General features: G+C 44.0%; 1 pseudogene; it reads right to left on the reverse strand.

The window, feature by feature from the left end:
• Positions 1–7,240: 7,240 nt before the first annotated feature.
• Positions 7,241–8,899, reverse strand: LOC116460029 (heterogeneous nuclear ribonucleoprotein L-like; annotated as a pseudogene).
• Positions 8,900–16,271: the final 7,372 nt, after the last annotated feature.

Raw genomic sequence — 16,271 nt, forward strand, 5'->3', positions numbered from 1 at the left:
CCACATAATGCTGCAGTTCCTGCCTGCCTGAAGGCCTGAGAAACTTTCACAGTAGGGTTAGGGGAAGTGAGAGAGATACTGAAGGTATTGTGAGGGCTACCCAGCTCTCCACTTTTTCGAATGTGAAAAGAAATAAAAAAGCAAAAGAAAATGTAAAAAAAAGAAGAAGAAGAAGAAGAAAGACTTTGCCCTTGAACTCTCAATAGCAATGGAACTGAATCTCAGGGGGGTCATCCACAGGCTGATGAGTGCAATGACTGAAGGCCCATTGAAGGCATGTGGGGCAATAGGAGACATAGAGAGGGACCTACTTCTGTTCGCCAGGGAACTGAGAGCTCAGAGGTGGCTGTTTGCGAGAAGTGACTCCTAAGCTGAGTCCTGAAGATCAATGTGAGTGGGCCAGGCAGAGGAGAAAGGGAGGAGGAGCATGTGCAAAGGCCTAGTGCCGAGACAGCCAATTTGTGGGAAGAACCAAGGATCACTTAGTAGCGCTGGAGTTGAGTGTTAGTGTGGGGTGGGAGGGTAAGAGAAGAGGTGGACAGGAGCTCATTCATGGAGGGCCTTGAACCTGTGCCAAGTCTGTAATTTATCTTGTTGGAAATGCACAGACATTGGTTTTAAACCAGGGCATGTCATGATTACATTTTTTTTTTTTTTTTCAGAATGATCATTCTAACTCAAATGTGGAAAATAAATTGGACAGGGGAATGGGGAGGACTGTTAGGAATCAATTTTATCCTGGCAAGAGACAAAAAGGGCATTGGCAAAAGGGAGAACATTAACATTCATTTGCTCATTCCTTTATTCATTCACTTATTTGACATTTACTTCCTGTTTTTCCCTGAGCTTCTGCTATGTGCCAGCATTGTGCTGTGCTGGGTGCTGGGAATACAAAGGTAAAAAAGAGAAACAAGGTCCCTGCCTTCCCAGGGCAGACACTTACTTGGCAGTTCTGGTTTTCTTAGTCTGTTATGTGCCAATATAACAAAATACCACAGACTGGGTAATTTATACAGAACAGAAATTTCTTTCCTCAGAGTTCTGGAGGCTTGGAAGTCCAAGATTGAGGGGCTGGCGTCTTTCAAGATCTTTTTTTTAAAAAAAAAAATCTATCTCTTGGGCCAGGCGTGGTGGCTTATGCCTGTAATCCTAGCACTTTGGGAGGCCGAGGCGGGTGGATCACCTGAGGTCAGGAGTTTGATACCAGCCTATCTGTATTAAAAAAAAAAAAAAAAAAAAAAAATATATATATATATATATAGTATATATATATATATAAATGAACTCTAATCCCAGCTACTCAGGAGGCTGAGGCAGAAGAATAGCTTGAATCCAGGAGGCGGAAGTTGCAGTGAGCCGAGATCATGCCACTGCACTTCAGCCTGTGCAACAGAGGGAGACTCCAACTGAAAAAAAAAAAAAATCTATCTATCTATCTGTCTGTCTGTCTGTCTGTCTGTATATCTATCTATCTATCTATCATCTATCTGCTTATTTAGAGACTGAGTTATGAGACTAGCTAATTTTTGTATTTTGGGTAGAGATGAAGTTTCACCATGTTACTAAAGCTGGTCTTAAATTCCTGGGCTCAAGTGATCCACCTGCCTCTGCCTCCCAAAGTGCTAGGATTACAGGCGTGAACCAACGTGCCCGACCAGGGATCTTCTTGCTTTGTCATCCCACAGTGAACAGTGGCAGGGCAAAGAGAAAGAGAGAAAGAGAACAGGAATAAGTGAACCCACTCTCTCAATAATGGCATTAATCCATTCATGAGAGCAGATCCCTCGTAACATAGACAAGGTCTCACTCTTGTCCAGGCTGCAGTTCAGTAATACAAACATAGCTCAGTGCAGCCTCAGCCTTCTGGGCCAAGTGACCCTCCTATCTCAGCCTCCTGAGTAGCAGGGACCACAGGGGCATGCCGCCACACCTGTCTAATTTTTTTTTTTAATTTTTTGTAGAGACAGGGTCTCCCTATGTTACCCAGACCGGTCTGTAACTCCTGGGCTAAAGTGATCTTTCTGCTTTGGCCTCCCAAAGTGCTGGGATTAGATTACAGGTATGAGCCACCTCATCCAACCCTAAACATCTCTTAAAGGTTTCACCTCTTAATACCGTTGTAATGGCAATTAAATTTCAACATAAGTTTTGGTGGGGACAAACATTAAAACCAGAGCACCAGGCAAGTGTGAAGGCAATTACAGTATGTATGAGCTGACAAGATACAGAGTATTTTTGGAGCATATATAGCAGGAACATATTCCAAGAGATTTGGAGCATCAGAAAGACTTTCTTAAAAACTTCCCTAAAATGATGTCTCAGCCAAGACCTGAAGGAGGAGCAGGAGACGGCCAGGTGAAGTAGAGATATTGGGGGTTCCAGGTAGTTGGAATAGTAGAGGCAGCTTTCCAGAGATGAGAGACATCAGAGCCTCTGAGTGAATGAAAAGAAGTTCAGTACGACTGGGCCACAGGGACTATTAAGGTATGAGGCTAATGAGGGAAGCAGGGACCTGATCCCAAAAGGGCCTCTAAATCACATGAAGGAGGCTGGACCTTATAAGAGGCATGGGATCATATAAGAGAAAGGATCAGATGGACATCCTGAGAAGATCTCAGTCTGGATAAACAGTAACAAGACAGACTAGAAAGGACTTGGTGAGCCATTAGCTAGATTTGGGGTTACAGAAGACTCACAGGTGTCTGACTTGGGTACCATAAAACAAGAGGAAGGGAGGTTGGGAAGGAAGATCTAAATTTTATTTTGGACCTGTTGCTTTTGAGGGACATTCAAGTGGAGCTATTCAGTAGGAGCTTGCATATACATTCCACCTGGAGATGGAATAGAGTTATTGGCATGTAGGACCTACACAGTGCAGAAATCATGGGAGTAGATGAGACCAGGTAGGCGAGTCTGCAGGGTGAGAAGAGAGCTGTGGATGGAAACTCAGGGGATTCCAACATTTAAGGTTCAGGCAGAGGAAGAGGACTTTGCAAAAGAGGCTGGGAAGGGGCAGTTAGAGGTACATGGAAGACTCACAGCAAGAAGTCATTCACTCTAAAGATCTGCAAAGAAGAGGGCAAGGTCAAGTGTGTCAAATGCCTTGGAGAGGTTAGGCGAGATAAGAATTGAGAAGTGGCCATAGAGTTTGGCAAGAATAGCTTCAGTAGAGAGATGAGGGTGGGAGTGGGCAGATGGCAGTAGGTGCAGCCATGGGAGGTGGGGAAGAGACTTGAAGTCAATGAAGTGAGAAGGCCAATGCCATCCTTGATGGTAGAGCAGTGTCCAAGCCAGCCAGGGGTGGGTTGATGGAAAGACAGATTGAGTCCACGGCTGCAGGAGGAGAATGTTAGCAGTTAAAAAGGTGAGACCCAACTAGGGGAACAGAAATGTTTAGGGGTTAAAGACCAGTGACTCTGGCTAGTAAAGGATCCTGAACCACCGAGCGCATTCATTACTGTTGCCCTTATTAATCTTAAGCATTGATTATATTCACCCAGACAGGAAGCAAGAGTTCTGTAAGTGTTATTTAAGTGACCAGTGAACATGAATTATTGAGCACTTACTATGGGCCATGTACTGGAGTTACAGATATAAATAGATGTCTGCTCTTGAGTATCTCATATCCTTTGAAATACCTGCATTGAAAAAGGCAGAGTAAAACTGGATTGATTTCCAAAGCATCAAAAACGAAGTGAGATTTTAATAAAACCTCACTTGTTTTTTGTTATATTGGGTTCAGAGAAAAATGAATCTCATGAAGTTTTGCCTTTACAATTCACATTCCCAAGGTCTGAGGGGTCAAACAGTAATGAAGGCAAACTCAAATCTAGAGTTCTGTGTGAGCGGCATTTGGGTCAGAGTGGATGGAGAGATAGACCACAAGGCAGGGATGGGAAAACTCGGGCTGGTAGGGCTGTTGGGACAAGCTCGAGACCAAGCTTACATGGCTTTATGCCAGATGGATATGGATTACAAATGGGAAAATTGCTTTTGGTTTATTTGTTGTATACCTTTTGGAGAAAAAAGTGATTCTACAGAAAAATACTAAAGGACCGGGCATGGTGGCTCACACCTGTAATCCCAGCACTTTGGGAGGCCGAAGCAGGCGGATAACGAGGTCAAGAGATCGAGACCATTCTGACCAACATGATGAAAGCCAGTCTCTACTTAAAATACAGAAATTAGCTGGGCACGGTGGCGCGTGCCTGCAGTCCCAGCTACTCTGGTCGCTGAGGGAGGAGAATCACTTGAATCCAGGAGGCGGAGGTTATAGTGCACCAAGATCACGCCACTGCACCATCAGCCTGGTGACAGAGCAAGACTCTGTCTCAAAAAAAAAAAAAAAAAAAAAAACTAGAGGGAAATAAACTATAAGTGTTAACAGTGATTACCTTTTGGTGGAGGGATTAGGAGTGATTTGATTTTCCTCATAACTTTTCATATTTTAAATATTTGTGATGAATACTACTAATTTTATAATCTGAGAAAATATGCTATTTTTAGAATGCAAAAGAAAATATCAAAAAGAGGCAGGATGCCGGGAGTGGACATGCCTGTAATCCCAGCACTTTGGGAGGACAAGGCAGAAGGATTGCCTGAGCCCAGGAGTTATAGACCAGCCTGGGCAATACAGCAAGACCTGGTCTCTACAAAATATTAAAAAAATTAGCTGGACATGGTGGCATGCACCTGTGGTCCCAGCTACTCGGGAGGCTGAGGTGGGAAGATCACTTGAGCCCAGGAGTTTGAGGCTATAGAGAGCTGTGTTTGAGCCACTGCACTCCAGTCTGGGCAACAGACAACTGAAAAAGAGAGAGAGACAGAGAGAGAGGCAGGTTTGTGTTCCAGTGCAGTGACCAAAATGACCAAAATGAAAACAAACAAAAAAAGATACTGGGTGATAACATCACTTCATCAAAAACAAAAAATGTAGAAGATTTATTGGTAGGAGCAATAATCAGAATAACACTGAAGACCTAAAAATCACATGCCGTGCTTAACCTCGCCACAAACCAGGGGTGGCCCTAGGCATTTTCTTTAATGTATTTATTAATATATAAAATCTAGAAGTAATCGATCTGAAAGAAATGGTGTGATTGTGTGTCAGCCCTGCACACATTGCCTCTAGAAGAGGAAAATGACTTGCCCAGGTTTGTACAGTTATTATCTACATTTTTCTGATCATGTGATATTAATTTTATCTTGAAAGTCTTGAAATTATGAGGTAGAAAGTGCACTATGAGAACAAATAAATATTGAATTATGGCTGCTGGCGCTAAAAAAAATTGAGTTATAATTCCTTTTTTTTTTTTTTTTTGAGACAAAGTTTCACTCTTTTTGCCCAGGCTGGCTGAAGTGCAACGACGTGAGCTCGGCTCACTGGAACGTCCGCCTCCTGGGTTCAAGTGCTTCTCCTGCCTCAGCCTCCCAAGTTGCTGGGACTACAGGCACCCACCACTATGCCCAGCTAATTTTGCATTTTTAATAGAGACAGTGTTTCACCATGTTGGCCAGGCTGGTCTTGAACTCCCGACCTCAGGTGATTTGCCGGCCTCGGCCTCCCAAAGTGCTGGGATTACAGGCCTGAGCCACTGCGCCCGGCCAAGTTATAATTCTTAATTGTGACATTTTTATTGATGAAAAGAAAATTATTTGATGCCTCTGATAAGAGAGTGATATATTCTAAAATAAAGACTCATTACTAACTGAAATAGAGTTTTTAAAGTTTAATTTGTTTGGTAGGAGGGAAGTAATCTCTTAAAAGTTATGGCTGGCTATTCTTAAATTCAATTTTAATGAGTATTTGTGGGTAGAGAGATAGATGGAAATGTGTTTTGGGAATGTATTCTCATTTTCAATACGAATCCCTTTTATTGATCTCATGGGAAGGAGGCCTACTTTCCCTTGTATGAAATTTCTAGACAAAAGAGTCCGGGTGCTGTGGCTCACGCCTGTAATTCCAGCACTTTGGGAGGCCGAGGCAGGTGATCACCAGGTCAGGAGATCGAGACCATCCTGGCTAACATGGTGAAACTCCGACTCTACTAAAAATACAAAAAAATTAGCCGAGTGTGGTGGCGGGTGCCTGTAATCCCAGCTGCTTGGGAGGCTGAGGCAGGAGAATGGCATGAACCCGGGAGGTGGAGCCTGCAGTGAGCTGAGATCGTGCCACTGCACTCCAGCCTGGGCAAGAGAGCTAGACTCTGTATCAAAAAAAAAAAAAAGAGTAGTGTCCGTCCTGCAAGTTGCTGCCAGTGCAGGCAGGTCAGGGAGTCTGCTGCCGCTGGTAGGGAAGACAAGCTTGCAGCTTTCCACACCCATTCCTGAATTGCGAGAAAGGAAACTTACCCAGAAGCTGGAAGGAATCCAGAAAACATGAGCAAACCCACAGCTTCTCCCTTGACAGAAAGGCGTGTCCACTCATTTCTTAGGTCTACTGAAGCTTTGAGAAGATTAATTGAGGGTTTGCCTGCCTCGGAGGCATTTCACCTGGGCAGGCTGTGTCCTGATCAGCAATGTTCTAGGCTGTCAGGACAGACACACACTTAGGCACTCTGTGTGTGAAATCCCAAAACCATAGCTGCTGACCTAGGATTTTGTAGACCCTCTCAGCTCTTTAGGGCCAGAAAGCCCCAGCAGTGAAAAGCCCAAGGAAGGTCTTGTTTTCCTTGTCATGTCTTTCAAATAAATTAGGGAGAATGAGCACAGCTAAATTTGAGAAATTATTGGCACAGCTGTCAATTAAATCCTTCAGATAGAAAACACATTTTTCTTTTTTTTTTTTTGCTGTGTTTATTTTCCAAACAATTTTATTGAAACGTGCCAAGAGTACATGGGCAGCACAAATGTATGAACAGGAAAAAAAAATTCACATGTACAATAATTTTTTTTTTTTTTTTTTTATGGAGTCTTGCTCTTGTCACTCAGGCTGGAGTACAGTGGCACGATCTCGGCTCACTGCAACCTCCGTCTCCCGGGTTCAAGAGATTCTCCTGCCTCAACCTCCTGAGTAGCTGGGATTACAGGCACCCGCCACCACGCCCGGCTAATTTTTGTACTTTTAGTAGAAACATGGTTTTGCCATGGCTGGTCTCAAACTCCTGGCCTCAGGTAATCCGCCCACCTCGGCCTCCCAAAGTGCTGGGATTACAGGCGTGAGCCACCGCACCCGGCCTTGTACAATAATTTCTTAAAAGTGAAGAAGTGAAGGTTAATCTTGGGAGATATCAGGTCCGCTCTCGCTCCCCCTGCAGACTTCCAGCGCTTCCACTAAGGTTAAGCCTCTACAAACCTAGCATTCAAAAAAAAAAAAAAGGAATACAAGATCTTTTGCCAAAAAAAAAAAAAAAAAAACAAAAAATGGCATAAAGGAAAGAGAAATGTGTTCCTGCTCAGATGGGACTCTTCCTAGGCACCTAATTAGGAGGCATGCTGAGCGGTGGAGAAACACAGCTTCAGAGTGTAAGGTATGGACCATTTGGGTTTTTCATCTGGTAATGGTTCAGGAAGTCCCGAGCCTCCAGGGCATCGCTCTTGGATTCCCACCCCAGCAGGCCAGAGGAGCTGCTCTCACTTTTGCCTGAGAATACTGTCACAGAAGATGGACGCTTCACGCCCAGCTCATCGCAGATCTCAAAGAAGTTCTCAGTCACCTCCAGCGGGGCGTTGAAGGGGTGCAGCACGTTGCTGCTGGGGTGCTGGATGCGGTTCTTCGCTGCCCGCTCCGGGGTGGGGAACCGATTGTTCGGGATTCACTGAAGTCTCTGTAACTGCAAGACCTGACTTCCAACCCGCCTGACTGACTGGGCTGATGGCTGGCTGCTTGGAGACAGACATTCAGCTTCTGCCCAAACATGAAGTTGTTGCTGAGGTGGGTAGTGGCCCGGTCCACAGTGTAGCCATCAGCCATTTCCACCATGGCGGCCCCCGGCTTGCTTTTCATGAATTTCACCTTCTCCACATTGCTATACAAGCAGAAGACATTGAAGACTTGGTCACAGTTCATCTTAGATTGATCCAAACCATAGACCATGAGCAAAGGGCTGTCGGAGTGAAGGCCATGCTCGAGTGCTCGGGAGGGGGCGGGGGGTGCCCATACTGGGAGCCGTAGTGACTTGGGCCCTGACAGTGACTCCCCCGCCACTGGTGGACCCATCCTTTTCCCTTCGTAGTGAGGTCGGGGGCTGGGGGGCCGTAGCACTCATCATGGCAATGGCTGTGATACCCATGGTGGGGCCCTCCATATTCTGTGGGGTGATCTCCCAGGAGAGGGGGCTGCCTCTGGCGTTTGTTGGGGTTGCTGCCAGGGTCACCTTGTCCACTGAGATTGGGGTTTGTGTAGTCCCAAGTATCCTGATTATTCTTGAACACATTCAAGCATGCAGGCTTTGCGTATTCGATCTTCAGAGTGCAACAGCCAGAATAGATTTCAGCCCCATTGAGTGAGGCCTTGGCCCACTGGTACTTTGAACACAGTCAAATTCCACCATGGCCTGAACTCCATTCTTCCGGAAAATGGCAATTCTCTGGACAGGGCCACAAGGGTTACCAATAGTGTAAAGAACATCCGTGGTGATCGAATAGATGGGGTTCAGGATGATAAAGAGAAAGAAGCACAGTGTTCACTCTCCGGGAGTCATCCGAGTTCCCGCGGCGGGAGATCTTCTGGCTGGTGGAGTAGTTGACAAAAGCTGGGTGACCGGCAATGTATATTTGGTTGTCGGCTGTGTAGTTCACTGCGTTGCAAGCCCCCAGCACATCTTCAAACTCCACCAGTGCTTGTCTCTTTTTAGGCATTACCATCACATAGCTGATGGGTCCAAACTCCTGCAAGGCCTCCACAAGGTCAGCTTCCACCACATCGTCAATTAGGCCCCTAATGTGGACAACTGGGGAGGCAGGGGTTTTGTGTGGGTCATCGTAGTTCTCCTTAGAGATTAGGCTTCCGGGCTGGGCGCGGTGGCTCACGCCTGTAATCCCAGCACTTTGAGAGGCCGAGCTGGGCGGATCACGAGGTCAGGAGATCGAGACCATCCTGGCTAACACGGTGAAACCCCGTCTCTACTAAAAATACAAAAAATTAGTCGGGCGTGGTGGCGGGAGCCTGTAGTCCCAGCTACTCAGGAGGCTGAGGTAGGAGAATGGCGTGAACCCGGGAGGCGGAGCTTGCAGTGAGCAGAGATCACACCACTGCACTCCAGCCTGGGCAACAGAGCGAGACTCCGTCTCAAAAAAAAAAAAAAGACATTAGGCTTCCATTGGATGGAATTCCCCACTCTAGAGGACAAGGCCACCGCCCACCCATTTCTGCTCCCTCAGCCTCCCACGAGGCAGGGCGGGAGAGACATTTTTCTTTTATAAAATAAAATCTGAGTTGAGAGCCCATCTAAGATTTTTCAGTACCTTTGGAGTCAATTTAAAAATCCCACCGCAGGCCAGGTGCGGTGGCTCATACTTGTAATCCCAGCACTTCAGGAGGCCAAGGCGGGCAGATCACCTGAGGTCAGAAGTTCAAGACCAGCCTGGCCAACATGGCCTTGGCCAGCCACGGCCAACCCCGTCTCTGCTAAAAATACAAAAAATTAGCCAGGCAAAGTGGCTCGCACCTGTAATCCCAGTTTCTAGGGAGGCTGAGGCGGGAGAATCCCTCAAACCTAGGAAATGGAGGTTGCAGTAAGCTCAGATCATGACATTACACTCCAGCGTGGGCAACACAGCGCGACTTCGACTCAAAAAAAAAAAGAAAGAAATCCAACTGCAGGTCTCTATCAGGGTGATGGGGTGGAGCTCCTTCCAAGGGACTCAGAGCTTCACAAATCTGGTCATAGTGAGAAAAACATTGGTAAAGTTGTCCAAAAGAGCAGACAAGGTCATTCAAGGTATTTGACCCACTTTTAGGAGTTAAAGCAAAGAGCTAATTATTCAGGATTTAAAAAAAAGATTTTTAGCTTTATTGTAGAACACTTTTGTGTAACGCGTAAGGTAAGGACCACACTTTTTTTTTTTTGGCGTGGCATCTTTGTTGAATATTGATTGATCTTCAATGGAAGGGCGTATTTCCGGATGTTCTATTCTATTCCACTGGTCCATAAGTCTATGCTTAGGCCAACACAAAATTGTCTTGATTACGGTAGCTTTACTCATATAGTAAGTTTTGAAATCAGGTAGTTTAAGTCCAACTTTATTTTTCAAAATTGTTTGGCTTAAGGTTTTTAGCATTTCTATACAACTTTCATGGTCACCTTGTCAAATTCTATTTTTAAAGCCTGATGAGATTTGATAGGGATGCATAGAATCTATAGATCAATTTAGGAAAAATTACCCTCTATAATATTGAGTCTTCTGATCAATGTACATGGTATGTCTCTCCATTTACTCAGCTCTTCAGATAAATAGCAATGTTTTGTGGTTTTTAGTGTATAGTTATTGCACTTTCTTTGTTGGATTTATTCTCAAGTATTTTATACTCTTTGATGCTGTTGTGAATTAAATTATTTTTAAATTTCATCTTACTATATTGAAATACAATTAATTCGTGTGTACTGAGCTTGAGTCCTGTGACCTTGCTGATCTGGTTGATTAATGCCAGTAATTTTTTTTGCAGATTCCTTGGGATTGTCTACATACAGAATCATGTTGTCTTTGAATAAATACACAACCTTTATGCCTCCTTCCCAATCTATATATATTTTGTTTTTCTTGCATTATTTCATTGGCCAGAGCCCCAAGAACAGTTAAGTCCTCCCTTAAGACCATTGATAGGTTCTTAGAAACTGTGACTTTAAGCAAAAAGACATTTTGTTCTAGCACAGTCTTTTTTTTGTTTGTTTTTTTTGTAGCTGGGACTATAGGTACATGCCACCATGACTGGCTTTTTTTATTTTTTGTAGAGACAGGGTCTTGCTATGTTGCCCAGTCTGGTCTTGAACTTCTGGGCTCAAGGGATCCTCCCGCCCCTACCTCTCAAAGTGCCTGGGTTACAGGCGTGAGCCACTGTGCCTGGCCTCAATGTAATTTATTTATAACATTGACGAGAAAAAAAATTGGTTATGTTATAAGTCATTTTGCTTAAAGTCACAGTTTTCAAGAACCTATTGACATTACATGAGGACTTACTACACAATGCTGAATAAAAGCGCTGAGAGCAGATACCCTTGCCTTGTTCCCAGTCTTAGAGGAAAACCATTGATCTTTCACTATCTTATTATTTAAAAAATTGTAGTAAAATATACATAACAAAATGTACTCTTTTAACTATTTTGAAGTGTGCAGTTCTCGGCATTAAGTCCATTTACATTGTGGAATCATCATCAGCATCCATCCCTAGAACTTTTTCATCTCCCCAAACTGAAACTCTGTACCTATTAAACACCAACTCCCCATTCCCCCAGCCCCTGGCAAACACCATTCTACTTTCTGTCTCTATGGATTCCATTATCCTAGGTACCTCTTATTAGTGGAATGACAATATTTATCCTTTTGTGTCTATCTGGTTTCACTTAGCACAGTGTTCTCAAGGTTCATTCATGTTGTAGCATGTCTTGGAATTTTCTTTTCTTTCTTCTTAAGGCTGGATAATATTTCACTATATATTTATTCTTTCACCTTTAAGTATGTTAGCTGTGGGGTTTTCATAAATGTCTTTCATCAAATTGAGGAAATTTTCTTTTATTCCTAGTTTATTTAGAGATTATATCCTGAATGTAAACTGGATTTTGAGAAATGATTTTTCAGCAGCTATTGAGATGACCATGTGGTTTTGTCTTTTATTGTAATTACAGAGTGTAATTACATTAACCAAATATTGACTGTTAAACCAATCTTGCATTCCTGGGGTAAGTCCCACTCAGTCATGGTGTATAATCCTACGCTTTTTTTCTAAGAGTTATATAGCTTTATAATAGCTCTGACATTCAGGTCTATGATTGATTTTGAGTTACTTTTTGTATATTATGTAAAGAAGGGGTCCAAAATCAGTACTTTGCATATGGATACCCAGTTGTCCCAGCACCATTTGTTGAAAAGCCTATTCTTTCCCCACTGAATGATCTTGGCACTCTTGTTGAAAATCAATTGACTATAAATGTAAGGGCTTATTTCTGGAACTTCATTTCTGTTCCATTGATCTTTATATCTTCCTTATGCTGTACCACACTGTCTTGCTTACTGTAATAACTTTGTAGTAAATTTTGAAATCAGGAAGTATGAGTCCTTCAACTTTGTTCTTTTTCGAGACTGTTTTGGTGAATTTGGGTCTCATATTTCTTAGAGTCCTTTTTAACTTTACCTCATCTGGGAAGAATTGCCTTCTCTGAGTTGTGGCTTAAGATTATACACTACAGCAGTGCTTCTTAACTTGGCAGTACATAAGAATTACCTGGGGGGCTTTCTATTTTTTATTTTTATTTTTGGAGACCAAGTCTCTCTCAGTTGCCCAGGCTGAAGTGCAGTAGCATGAGCTCAGCTCACTGCAACCTCTGCCTGCCAGGTTCAAGCGATTCTCCTGCCTCAGCCTCCCGAGTAGCTAGGACTACAGGCACATCCCACCATGCCCGACCAGTTTTTGTATTTTTAGTAGAGACGGGGTTTTACCATGTTGGCCAGGCTGGTCTTGAACTCCTGACCTCAAGTGATCTGCCCGCCTCAGCCTCCCAAAGTCTGAGATTATAGGGATACACCACTGTGCCTGGCCTATATAAATTCTTATAGCCTGCACGTTTATCGTATTTTTCCCTTCTTCTATTATTAGCTTTTATTTTACTTTAACTGCTTATGTTTATGGTATCCATGGTTCTATTATTTTATTCTCTTTTTTTTTTTTTAGACAGTCTCTCTGTGTTGCCCAGGCTGGAGTGCAGAGGTATGATCTTGGCTCACTGCAACTTCTGCCTCCTGGGTTCGAGCGACTCTTCTGCCTTGCAATTACAGGCACACACCATGACACCTGGCTAATTTTGTATTTTTAATAGAGATGGGGTTTCACCATGTTGGACCAGGCTGGTCTTGAACTTCTGACCTCAGGAGATCCACCCGCCTTGGCCTCCCAAAGTGCTGGGATTACAGGCATGAGCCACCACACCTGGCCTGTTTTATTCTTCTTTATATTTAATCTTTTTTCTTTTTTTTTTTTTTTTTTAAATGGAGTCTCACTTTGTTGCCCAGGCTGGAGTGCAGTGGTGTGACCTTTGCTCACTGCAACCCCCACCTCCTGAGTTCGAGCATTTCTTTTGTCTCAGCCTCCTGAATAGCTGGGACTACAGGCACACACCACCATGCCCAGCTAATTTTTGTATTTGTATTTATTTTTAGTAGAGACAAGGTTTCACCATGTTGGTCAGGCTGGTCTTGGACTCCTGACCTCAAGTGATCCGCCTGTGTCAGCCTCCTAAAGTGCAGGGATTACAGGACTGAGCCACCACGCGGGGCCTAGTCATGTTATTATAAGTATCTTTGTGGTAAATCACTCCAAATCCCTTGTGGGAGAAAGTGGGATGTAAATAAAAACATTTAAAGCTTGATTTTCCCTTTCAAGAGCCTAATATATAGTGCATGGAACTTCCTGTTCTCCATGAAGTATGTTTTGAGTGCTAAAAGGAATAACTGGCTGAGGGCGGGAGGTCAGAAAAAACTAGGTAAACCATTATCAAATTGATTAGGACAAGGATCCAGCCAACTCCATTCGTCATTTCTCAAATACCTACAGCGCTACATGCTTGCCTTGCCATTTGACCATTGTGCTCCAATTGGGCAGAGTAAAGATGTCTGCTGGAGATCTCAGTACCATGGACTTGGTGATGATATCCACATCGGTAAAATGGGTTTACAGTACCTACCTCACAGGCATGTTGAGGGAATGAGGTGAGATGATATATTCAGAGCACTCACCCCAGAGTCTAGCACTTGGTGAGTTTGTCAATGTTATCTTCCCTCCTCATCTCCTTCCTCAATTAGATGCTGTGACTCCCTACTAAAATTCTATTTACTTTACAAAAGGATATAATTTGTCAAATGTGCAAATGAACTTTGTCATGTTTTGACCCAAGGGAGTTTCTAATCTTTTTGGAGGAGATGGGAAGGGAGAGTAAGAAACGAGAGGCCGAGCTTTCCATGCAGCCCATGGTAAACACCAGGCAGCTTTGTGTGGAATCATCACTTGAGGGCTTGAGTGGCAGAAACATGATACTGGAAGGCATTAGAAGAGAAAGATCCATGGGCCACAGAAGCAGATAGGTGTGGAATGAGAATTGCCGGCAGCAGCCATCCTTAGAGAAAGAGGTAAACTCTCCCCTCCGCAGGGGGCTTGACTCTACGGCCTCAAAAACTGTCAGCTCTCCAGACAACTTCTTCCTTGTGTATCACATCCAGCCGCTGTAGCCCTTCCTCTGCCTCCGCGCTTTTCAGTCTGGACCCAGGACACCAACAGCAGGTCCCTGGTGCCACCCAAAGCCCATCGGGGAACTGCCCCCATGGTATCTACTTTTTTTTTTCTTTGAGATGGAGTCTTGCTCTGTCATCCAGGCTGGAGTGCAGTGGCACAATCTTGGCTCACTGCAACCTCTGCCTCCTGGGTTCAAGCTATTCTCCTGCATCAGCCTCCAGAGTAGCTGGGACTACAGGCGCCCACCACCACGCCTGGCTAATTTTTGTATTTTTAGTACAGACAGGGTTTTCAGGCTGGTTTCAAACTCCTGACCTCAGGTGATCCGCCCTCCTTGGCCTCCCAAAGTGCTGGGATTACAGGTATGAGGCACTGCGCCTGGCCAAATGACAATTTTTAAAAATTGAGGATGGCTGGTGGCAAAGGAGACTCTTATGCTACTGGTTTTCTGGAGTCTATAGTTGATCTTTAAGAGTCTTGGTTCAGGGACAGGCCTGGTGGCTCATGCCTGTAATCTCAGCACTTTGGGAGGCCAAGGAGGGGAGGATTGCTTGAGGTCAGGAGTTCAAGACCAGCCTGGGCAACATGGTGAAACCCCATCTCTACCAAAATTACCAAAAAATTAACTGGGCGTGGTGGTGCACACTTGTAGTCCCAGCTACTTGGGATGCTGAGGAGGGAGAATCATCTGAGCTCAGAAGGTTGAGGTTTCAGTGAGCTGGGATGGCACCATTACACTCCAGCCTGGGTGACAGAGTGAGACTCTACCCCAAAAAAAAAAAAAAAAAAAAAGATATTGGTTTGATGTTTCCTAGGACCACTCCTTCTCCTTCTATCTCAGTCCTATTTTATAATCTGATAATGCAATTTAGGTTGTGTATTTTAAGGTAAAGATTAATGAACTGTGCAGTGGCTTCCTTTATTAACATTAAATTTTTTTTTTAGAGACAGGGTCCTGCTCTGTCACCCAGGCTGGAATGCAGTGTCGTGATCATAGCTCACTGCAGCTGTGACTTCCTAGGCTCAAGTAATCCTCCTGTCTCAGGCTCCTGAGTAGCTGGGACTACACGTGTGTGCCACCACGTCTGGCTAATTTTTTTTTTATTTTTGTAGATACAGGGTCTTGCTATGGTGTCCAGGCTGGTCTCCAACTCCTGGCCTCAAGCCATCCCCCCATATCAGCCTCCCAAAGCACTGGGATTACAGGTATGAGCCACTGTTCCTGGTCCCTTTATAACTTACTGAGGAAGAGAAGTATAGAGATTTCATGCCTTTTTCCACGTTCAGCTCCTACATTTGCAGTGTCACTTCCCGCTAACTTACTCTCCAGGCACAGCGATATAGACATATAAGGAGTTGTCCCAAACCCACCATGCTGTACCTTTGCACATGCTGTTAACTCTTCTTTGAACGTCTTCCCAACTCTTGTATGCCTTGAAAATGTCTATTCATTCTTCGATATCTACCTTAGACTTTAGCTTTCTCCATGAAGTCTTCCTGGGGGAAGTCTTCCATCCTCAAACCCCTACTCATTTTTTTGTGTGTCTTTTTCAGACTCTCTTTTCATTCTTGCATATCAGTCTCCCTTACTACACTGTGAGTTCCTTCAATACAAAATCTCCATATTCTTTATATTTGTATTTCCAACACTATGACCATCCCTTTTATGTGTGGGTGTGATGAATGTTTCTGCAATTTTATATTAAAAGAAAAAAATTCATGAAGGGAATTTCTGAACTTATTGTACGCCAACAGGTTGGCAATCTACTTGTAGAATTATCCCTATCTTAGTTGTTGGTTAGAATGAAAATTACACCCTTATGGGGACACTCCCAGAAAAGCTTGTAAGTTTTCTCAAGTCTTTGTTTATCTATAAGATGGCATGAAGCCA

Source organism: Hylobates moloch, unplaced genomic scaffold, assembly GCF_009828535.3.
Source record: "Hylobates moloch isolate HMO894 unplaced genomic scaffold, HMol_V3 SCAFFOLD_20, whole genome shotgun sequence".
NCBI lineage: Eukaryota > Metazoa > Chordata > Mammalia > Primates > Hylobatidae > Hylobates > Hylobates moloch.